Below are 8,900 nucleotides of genomic sequence, written 5' to 3'. Positions count from 1 at the left end.
ACCTGTAAGCTAGTAACAAATGATGAATGTTTAGCCAGATAATTACTCCTAGTGAATATATATGCATGTAGACATTCTCTGTTATAAACCTCTTCAGTTTATGACCTGAATTTATGTGCAGACTCTTAGTGAATTTTTTACCATGTGATCAAGCACTCTGAAAGTCATACAAGTGCTGAGAGCAGAGACAGGCCTCTCTCCCCTTCTGGAGGCTTCAACTTAGAGCCACACAACTCCTGCAGAGATAGAATAAAAGACTTCTTTACCTAGCCTTTTGTTGTTTTTACTGTTAAGGTGCTAAACCAGAGACTTGCAGATTTTTTTAGCCTCAGAGCAACTTAGGCAGATCAGCTGCAGAAGCAAAGTACCTTATACTTAGGATGGATGGCAAATGGTTTATGACCTAGTTTCTAAACGGAGATAAAATGGAATAAAAAGGACCCTTCATTTATAAACTGGCATATTCCACTAAGTCTCGTTTCCCCTCCCATGATGGAACCTTTGAAACTTTAAGCCAGCCCAAATTAAATGTTTTCTTTTATAAGAGTTGCTGTGGTCATGGTCTCTCTTCATGAATAGCATACTGTTTTTGAAAGTTGTATATGGTGTGCTGCCCCCAAATAGAGCTTCATTATATGGATATACAGTTAATTCTCTTTATTTCTGTCATTTGTAAGGTTTCCATGAATACTGGATTATCAAACACTGAACCACTGACCCAGAGGGAATATAAGGTTAGGTTCCTGTTGAATGTCCCATTTTCATCAATCAATACATCACCAGCTAGTTAGTGTTATTGTTGATTGTAGTGGTTTGAAGAGGAATGGCCCCATAGATGCATGTGTTTGAATGCTTGGTCCATAGGAGTGTCACTATTGGGAGATATGGCCTTGTTGGAAGAAGTGTGTCACTGTGGGAGAGGGTTTTTGAGGTTTCAGATGCTCAAGCTAGGCCTAGTGTGGTTTTCACTTCTGCTGCCTTTAGGACCTGGACGTAGAATTCTCAGCTACCTATCCAGCACCATATCTGCCTACATGTTGCCAAGCTTCCTGCCATGATAATACTAGATTAAACCTCTGAAACTGTAAGACAGTCCCAATTAAAAAAAAATGTTTTACTTTATAAGAGCTGCCATAGTCATGGTGTCTCTTTACTGCAATAAAACCCTAAGACACTGATTAAATCTGGTTAAAACAAGGGGACTTTGTTTCCACACCATATTGACTAATCATGTTACTGTGAAACTCAAGTTTCATCTACTCAAGTCTTCAGAAATCTTGAGAGGAGTGCAAAGGAGCTGAAGCTAAACTCTTTTCTTTTTTCATTAATTAATTTATTTATTCACTTTACATCTCAATCACAGCCCCCTCTCCTCCCAGTTCCCACCTCACATGGTCCCTCGAATCCCCTCTCCTTTACCTCTGAGAAGTGGGGGTGGGTTCCTTCAGGGAAACAGCACACCCTGGCACCTCATGTCACTACCGGACTAGGTGCATCCTCTATCACTGAGGCCAGACAAGCTTGCTCAGTTAGGGGAGCAGGCTCCACAGGCAGGCAGCAGAGTCAGGGTAAGCTCCCAGTCCAGTTGTTGGGGGGCCTGCATGAAGAACAAGCTGCACATCTGCTACATATGAGGGGGGTAGGCCCAGTTCTTGTATGCTTTTTGGTTAGTGTGTCAGTGTCTGGGAGCCCTCAAGGGTCACTAAACTTTTCTAAGTATAAAGGTGCTGGCCTATCCTTGTTCAGTTTCATTGTTTTTATGATCCATCCTATGGCACAGTGGCTGTGTGATCGGCATATTCTGGGGCTATTAGCTAACATAGCCCAGAGTCACTGAAAAGCTAATTGTTCTCTTGGAAAAGAAATGACTAGACTCATATAAGATAAGGAAAGAAAGCAGGTCAAGTAGTCCCTGATATAAATTTCAGCTTAGAAAGTTTATTGTTGGCTTCTTTACACTCATGTAAGGATTGGTTGCTATTTTCCTTCCTATTCAATGTGACTGACTATGAAGGACAAACTTCAAAAGATACCCTAAAAGAGTCTTTACCATCCTTGCTCATTTGCTTCTTCAGACTTCTTGATATTAGTGTTTTGAGTTAGTGGAAATCTATCATCACTGTCGCGAAGACTTGATGTAAGGTATATTTAGCTTCTACCTGTGCTCTGAAGACCTTGCCTTTTAGAAAGCAAACTTCAATGCCTAAAGAAGATAATGAACAATTGCTCATCGGCAGAGTCCAAACCAAGATGCTCTTTTACTCCAAGTTCACTTGGAGAGCTTTCTTGCTATGAGATCACATGAAAAAACAAACAAACAAACAAAACTTAAGTCAGTAAAGTCTCAGTTCTCAAGGTAAACATCCATATTCCTTCTTTACAAACAGCTGCTGCACATAGTGACAAAGACTCTGAGGGTTAGTTTCGAAAGTCTGGTTTTAAAATAAGGCTCCATCTTGATTGAGCCAATTTCCATTTAGCTCTTTACCATTCATACTGGCTGGCTTTATGTATGAATTTGACACAAGCTAGAATCATCAGAGAGGAAGGAGCATCACTTGACAAAAATACCTCCATGAGATCCAGCTGAAAAGCATTTTCTTAATTAGTGATCAATAGATGAGGGCCCAGCCCATTGTGGGAGATGCCATCACTGGGTTGGTGGTCCAGGGTTTAATATCAAAGCAAGCCACAGGAAGCAAGCCAGTAAGCAGCACTCCTCCATGGCCTACAAATCAGCTCCAGGTTCCTTTCTTGCTGGAGTTCTTGTCCTGACTTCCTTTGGTAATGAAAAGTAATGTGGAAGTGTAAACTAAATAAACCCTTTCCTCCCCAACTTGCTTTTTGGTCTTGGTGTTTTGTTGCAGCAATAGAAACCCTAACTAATGTACCACTGATAAAGCTAATGCTGGGTGAGTTCTACCTGTTTTGTGTTGTTTTCTCCAAGGTTAAAAAGAGGCTTGTAGCAGTCCTGTTTTTCTATTATATGTAGGTAACAGGAATAGTTCCTCTGTGGAGATTTATCAGTATCCAGTTCCACTCTTTATTGAAGTGGAAATTTTTGGTTTTCTTGGAGACTCAGTTGTCTAATGTGATTTTTTTTTTTTCTGGGAGCTCTCTTATGAGAAGATGTTTTGCTGAGAACAGATATGAGGTGTTTTTCTGAAAGCTGTCTGTTGAAAGGACATGTGATGTTTTGCTGAAGCGGATGCCTCAGAGGATGCATGATATTTGGAAAGGGTATATGTATAACCCAACAGTGGATTACACTGTTGCATTGGTTCACCTTGCTACTTATTGCTGGTCTTTGTTGGCTTTTGTTGATACTGGTTTGCCTTGCTTTCTTTACTGATCTTCACTTGTCATGACTTCGTGGAGAGAGATTCACCAAAGAATTTCTTGTTATATTCTGTGTGAAGAGCTCTGGGAGCTGCTTGGCAGGAATCTGACTTTGGCCAAGGACAAGGAAATGGGCTTCAGTCAGGAATCTGATGTTAGGCCATGACAAGGAAGTAAGCTCAGGCAGGAATCTTAATTTCAGGGTGGAACAAAAGAAGTAGGCTTCAGGCAAGAATCTGATTTTGGGCTTGGACATGGAAGTAGGCTCAGATATTTTGACCATCCTGACAAGCCCTTAGAAACAGTGATCATGGGACTTTGCTTTTTGCCTTCTTTGTTCCTTGACTATTTGTGTTTATTGTACTGTTTGCCCTTATTACTTGCATGTAATTAAAATGGTATAAATGCAGATTGGGAAAATATAAACCTGCCTTCAGTCTCAGAATTGACTGAGGTCATGATGCAGTGTTGTCTAATTGTCTTTCTTTTCAATCCTTGCTCCTGTGCTGGAGAACCTGTTGACTGACTGAGCAAGCTTGGTCAATTCTGGTGGCTTCTTGCCGCTTCGTGGACTTGTGCCAACTCACCAGAATCTCAAGGTTTCTTCCTGAGTAAGCTGCCACTGTTGATTCATGTTTGGTGTTTTGTTAGTGGACTAGACAGACTGCTGACAGTGAAGATTAGACTTGTTCAGAAGAACTATTTTTAAACAGATCAGTATCCCCCTTGTCCTATTATCCATTTTCCTCCCCTACCTTTAGTGGATGAGCTATAAGGGAGTTTGAAACATTTAAGAACCTTTATTAAAGTAGGTTTTGAAAAATATAAATCTATAGGCAGCACCCAATTTGGCTTAGGCATTATGGGTAACTCCACTTCTAATGTAGTAGAGGAATTGGCAGGTTTTGATGGGCTAGCTATATTGTTTAAGGAGGTTGGCGAAATAGCAGCAGCTTCTGCTGGGTGGTCTCCTGCCTTGCTCCCAGGGGGGTTTGTTTCATAGTTTTCATGTATACCATTTCTGAAAAAGTTTGGGAGAAAGGCGAACATTTCAGAAGGTTCACTTGATTTCTTTGTGTTAGAGAAGATTGCAGAGTTGGCTATGCAGTTAGTTTGTGGGTAGAGGTAGAAATGCTGGGAAAACAAAAAGAGCCAGTGAGAGGAGAAGAACAGGGTTCAGGCCTGGTTTCTTGTACTGGGAATTTACTGCATGATGAAAGTGGAATAAAACTAGGCTGGAAGGTAAACTGCCACCCTACCCTGCTCCATGCACTTTCACTGCCAGGTGTTCAGAGGATCTCTTTGAGAAAAGGGACCAGGAAGAGCAGGAGGTCATAAAGGGACAACAGGTTATTATTCAACCAAGTGCACCTACTTGAGGCTACACAGGCGCCTTCAGCCTTCCTAGTCTTTGTGCAGCATATGCTTGCTAACAACGGTGATCATGCTTATAATGAGTTGACCTGGCATCTGATAGAAATGCTAGATCTAAAGCATTTTAAAGAGGCTATGGTATGGCATAGACTACATTTTGTGTTTGCTCAAGAAATGTTAAGTAACTAGGCTATGGAGATAGAGTTATTCCCTAATATTGGAAAGGATTGGTGTTAGCTGTACTAGAAGCTTGTCAACAATTACAATGGTTGTCATGGTGGAAGCACCAAGCCTCAAAAATTGACCAGTTGCTTGGTGAAGGGTGTTATACTGACTTACAAGAACAAATCTGATCTAATGATATTGCAATTAAACAATGTCATGTTGCAGCTTTAAGAGCTTGGGATATGATTGAGTAACTTGGGGGAAATCTCATTTACTAAAGTAATACAGGGTTCTGCAGAAGGCTTTATAAACTTCTTACAGATTTTGGTTTCATCTGTAAATAGAACCATATCAGACCCTGAAATCAGACAGTCATGGATAAAAATTGACATTTGAAAATGCAAATACTAGCTGGGCAGTGGCGGCGTACACCTTTAATCCTAGCACTTGGGAGGCAGAGGCAGGTGGATTTCTGAGTTCGAGGCCAGCCTGGTCTACAAAGTGAGTTCCAGGACAGCCAGGGCTATACAGAGAAACCCTGTCTTGAACACCCCTCCCCTCCCCCCAAAAAAGAAAAGAAAATGCAAATGCAAATACTGAATGCAAGGGAGCTATCAGACCATTGGAAACACAAGAAGCCCTGATAGATGAATGGATAAGAGAAACAACTGTTATTGCCTCTCAGGAGCATCATGCCAATATTATAGTGCAAACTGTAGTTAGAAGTCTCAGTAATCGGGGCGGGGGTGGGGTATAGAGAACTTTCGGGATAGCATTTGAAATGTAAATAAAGAAAATAATAATAATAAAAATGTTAAAAGAAAAAGAAGTCTCAGTAATCAAAATTCCTGATGCATTAATTGAGGTGAATTTGGTCATTTCCAAAGAAATCCAAAGAAATTGTAAGACTAGAAGATTCACAGCTTAAAATAGCAAGTAAGTTTATTTACTCTAGAGAATATGGTATTTATAAAAGAGTACAAGTAGCTCAGGTTTTGATTGCCATGAACCACAATGGCTTTCAGGGTATTGTAGCCACAGTGGAAAGGGCAAACATTGGTCTAAGGATTGTCAGTCCAAGAGAGGCATACAAAGTAACCCTTCAGCATTGGGAAAGAAAAAAAGGCTTTGAAACCTCAAGGCCCCTCAGCTAACAAGAGGATCCAATTTCCTTTGGTTAGCCAGGGCTACCAAGTGGGCGAGAAAATCAAAATTAAGTATTTCTGATCTTATATGTGCTACAAAAGGAAATGCAGCTTGGGATCTTGCCAGAGATACCCCTCTTACCGTATCGCCAAGAGTTGAATGTTACAAGTTAACCGCTGTTGTGTATGGTCCTTTACCTTCAGGGAAAGTAGGAATAATCTTGAGAATAAGTAGATTAACTTCTTGTACTGGTTGGTTTTGTGTCAACTCGACACAAGCTGGAGTTATCACAGAGAAAGGAGCTTCAGGTAAGGAAATGCCTCCATGAGATCCGGCTGTGGGGCAGTTTCTCAATTAGTGATCAAGGCAGAAGGGCCTCTTGTGGGTGGGGCCATCTCTGGCCTGGTAATCTTGGATTCTATAAGAGAGCAGGCTGAGCAAGCCAGGGGAAGCAAGCCAGTAAGTAACATCTCTCCATGGCCTCTGCATCAGCTCCTGCTTTCTGACCTGCTTGAGTTCCAGTCCTAACATCCTTTGGTGATTAACAGCAATGTGGAAAGTGTAAGTTGAATAAACCCTTTCCTCCCCAACTTGCTTCTTGGTCATGATGTTTGTGCAAGAATAGAAACCCTGACTAAGACACTTCTCAAGGATTTATTGTGCCCAGGCATAGTAGTAGATGGGGATAGCAAGGAAGAAATAAAAAATCATTGCATATGTGAAAAAAGAGATGGAAACTGATGCAGGGGGTAGAATTGCTCAATTGATATTTCCTTACATCAAGGGTAAGGCCACTTCAGTAGAAAGGACAGTAGCTTTGGGGAGTACTGAAAAATGTGTGTTCTGGCAGACAATGGTTAATAATCAGAGAACCAAATTAATGGTACAAATGAATGGTGTTGACATAGAAGGTTTGGTGGTGTACTGGCTAGTTTTGTGTCAACTTGACACAGCTGGAGTTATGACAGAGAAAGGAGCTTCAGTTGGGGAAATGCCTTCAAGAGATCCAGCTGTAAGGCATTTTCTCAATTAGTGATTAAATGAGGAGGACCCCTTGTGGGTGGGACCATCTCTGGGCCGATAGTCTTGGTTCTATAAGAGAGCAGGCTGAGCAAGTCAGGGGAAGCAAGACAGTAAAGAACATCCCTCCATGGCCTCTGCATCAGATCCTGCTTTCTGACCTGCTTGAGTTCCAGTCCTGACTTCTTTCAGTGATTAACAGCAACGTGGAAATGTAAGCTGAATAAACCCTTTCCTCCCCAACTGCTTCTTGGTCATGATCCTTGTGCAGGAATAGAAACCCTGACTAAGACAGGTGGATACAGGAACTGATGTTAGCATACTTTCCCAAAGGTCTTGGAATCCAGATTGGCCACTTCAAAAGGTTTACATAAAATTCATAGGAATTGGTATATTATCACAAAAAGACAAAGTGTCTCATGGAATACCTGTGTGGGACTAGAAGGACAAACAGGGAAGTTGAGACCTTACATGGCTGACATACCCATAATTTATGGGGAAGGGAAATTTTACAACAATGGGGTACTCAAATTAATATTCCTGCTATTCCAGGGACAGCAAATAAGCAAATTAAGGGTAATATGTTAGATAACTCTTGGGGAAGGAGTTGATACAGTTGATGGAGAACAACCATAAGCTATGCCCATTGTCTAAATACAGGACATCACAGGGATTGAGTTTCTAAATTTATAAAAGGGGCCACTGCAGACATACTAATAGCCTTGTCTCTCATATGGGCTATCAAACAGAACTGTATGGCAAGATCAGTGACCCATAACGAAAGAAAGATTGAAGGCACTTAAACTGGTACAAGTGCAGCTAGAGGCTCAACTTGTAGAAAAGTCTACCAGCCCATGGAATTCTCCTGTGTTTGCTGTAAAAGGGAATTCAAGTAAATGTAGACTGCTGTATGCCCCCGACCTCCGTCTCACAGAGGTGGGGCAAAGATGACACGCCAAGGCAGGGTTTGAGCAGCTTCCACAGCTTCCTTCTGCAGCTTCCTTTATTCTCTCAACAGCTCACCCCAGTTCTCTACAGCAGTTCAGCTTCTCCCTCTTTGCTTCTCAGCTTATCCCACTTTATTCTGGGATTGCCCAATTTATCCCCTTCTACCCCGTGCACTCATTTCTCATCACTCATCATCCAATCAGCATTCAGCATGCTCTATACTCGAGCCATGCACGCAGACAGGGTGGGTGTTGATAGGCCAGTGACTCAATATCATGCTGTATGGCACTATACATCAGGCAGGCAGCACTTAATCACTCAGGTGCGCATAATCAGGTTTTTGGTAATCAAGCAGGGAATCACAGGGTTTGGCAGTGAACCAGGGTGCCGTTTTGGCTCATAAGGCCGCAGCCACGGCCACACCTGCTTCCCACAGTAGACATAGAAGGTAAGGTGGATCCATGATTTAAGAGAAGTTAATACAGTAATTCAACCAATAGGTCCTTTACATTCTGGACTTCCTTTATGTTCTTTGTTACCAAGATCATGGCCTATAATAATTGACTTATAAAACTGCTTTTTCACAATAGCCTTGCATGAGCAGGATAGGGAAAGTTTTGTTTCTTCAGTACCTGCACTGAATAACAGTTGTCTAATAAAAGGGTACCTCTGGAAGGTACTTCCACAGTGAATGTTAAATAGTCCAACTTTATGTCAATATTTTGTGTAACAACCACCAGAAATAATTCATATGCAATTTCCTTAATGTATCATTTATTATTATATGGATGATGTTTTGGCTGATTATGACAAAGATGTTTTAGAGACTATGTTTAAGGTAACACAAAGAATTTTATCATGTTGTGGGTTATCGATTGCTCCAGGAAAAAATACAAAGAGGAGATTCA

Source organism: Mus pahari, chromosome 9, assembly GCF_900095145.1.
Source record: "Mus pahari chromosome 9, PAHARI_EIJ_v1.1, whole genome shotgun sequence".
NCBI classification, from domain to species: Eukaryota; Metazoa; Chordata; class Mammalia; order Rodentia; family Muridae; genus Mus; species Mus pahari.
The sequence above is the reverse complement of the archived record's forward strand: the minus strand, read 5'-3'. Positions refer to the sequence as shown.